Source organism: Penaeus chinensis, chromosome 17, assembly GCF_019202785.1.
Source record: "Penaeus chinensis breed Huanghai No. 1 chromosome 17, ASM1920278v2, whole genome shotgun sequence".
Lineage (NCBI taxonomy): Eukaryota > Metazoa > Arthropoda > Malacostraca > Decapoda > Penaeidae > Penaeus > Penaeus chinensis.
In genome coordinates, this window is record NC_061835.1 from 7763289 (window position 1) to 7765043 (window position 1755).

Sequence of the window (1755 nt, forward strand, 5' to 3'; positions counted from 1 at the left end):
ATGACTAGTTGACAGAAGGGTTATAAATCAACCTGTGATGCGTGACGCCTATGCGGTTATGTGATGTCATAACCACATAGGCATTATTACCGCATCGCATATCATAGCACATACCACCGACGCCGTCCATGCATTATATATTTAGTAAATACGTGTCCATGCGGCAGGCAGGCGATCACACATAAGTACTTTGTCACTATAGACGTAGAAGATTGGTCGCTACATAAGGCCAAACAGAAAGACCTTATGAGCAACATAGGTATATAAGCAAAAAACAAACACACACACATGTAAAACATAAACACGATGCAGTGAAAAAAAATATCAGGAAATATAAGTAGAATAATGAACCAACATTTGATATGATTCACGATCATGCACCATTCAAGATCTGTAGGACACACGAACCTCAAAGAGACCATATCATGCACAATTAGCTACAGTCAGAAGATGCAACAGAAAAAGAATGCAGATTTAAGTCAATTCCAAAGCATATCACAAAAAGGCAAACTTTGCAATACCATTTATACTTAAATATAACATACCATCGATGCTGAAAACTGCAATATGAAGAAATCAAGAACAGCATGCAAATGTTTCAAAATAATACAATTTCTCATAAAATTCCGTGCATAAAATTGTCGATTAATATTTATTTATTATTATTATCATTGATGTTTTCAATTTTCTATTATTTCCTATCATTATTATCGTCACGACGTTTTATGTGTAAAGGTGACAATGAAGTTCACGTACCATATATATATATATATATATATATATATATATATACATATATATATATTTGTAGATATATATACACACACACACACAGACACACACAAACAAACACCCACACCTGTGTGTGTGTGTGTGTGTGTGTGTGTGTGTGTGTGTGTGTGTGTGTGTGTGTGTGTGTGTGTGTGTGGATAGATATATATACACAGAGATAGAAAAGCCGTAATGAAACTGCACACATTGATCAAAACAATACCAAAAGATATCACATTAGCACATGAAATGATGATGCTTATTGTACACTGTGGTAATGATGCTGACAATAGCATTAATAGCAAAAATAATTATTAACCCATTGCATCCGTGGAAAATGAATATAAAAGGGGAAAATGCTGTGCTCATTTTTCATATTTTTATGGAAGGTCTCTACACATAGATGGCTCTGCCTTAAGTGATTTCAGCTTTCCTTGAATTGGCGGGAAAATGTATTTTTTACTAGTGCTATGAATATCGATGGTGTTATTTTTATTATAAACCATTATTATTACTATTGCTATAAACATTAGTTATGGCAAATTAAGATAACGTAAAATATTTTCGAAAATAAAAGAAAAGGGTGAACGGGCAAGACAGGCAGTACTCGTAATTGGCTCATTGGTGATTTAGTACAAGTGTAGCCATCTATGTGAAAAAAAACAACAATTAAACAAGTAAACTCACAGTGGGCATGGCATGTACGTACATGTCATGCCCTTCGGGAATGGGTTAATAGGTGTGTGTGTGTGTGTGTGTGTGTGTGTGTGTGTGTGTGTGTGTGTGTCACTTTCTCACTGTTCCTCTTTTTCCTCCTTTTATCTCGTTCTCATCTCTCTCTCGAGTTTATCCTTTTCCTTACATTTTCTTTCCTTTCACTGATTTATCTTGGTTAATGTCTTTTTTTTCCTTTGTGTTCCAATAAATACCGAATATACTTGTTTGATATTTATGCAAAATAAAGTATGTGTTTCAGTGACAAGA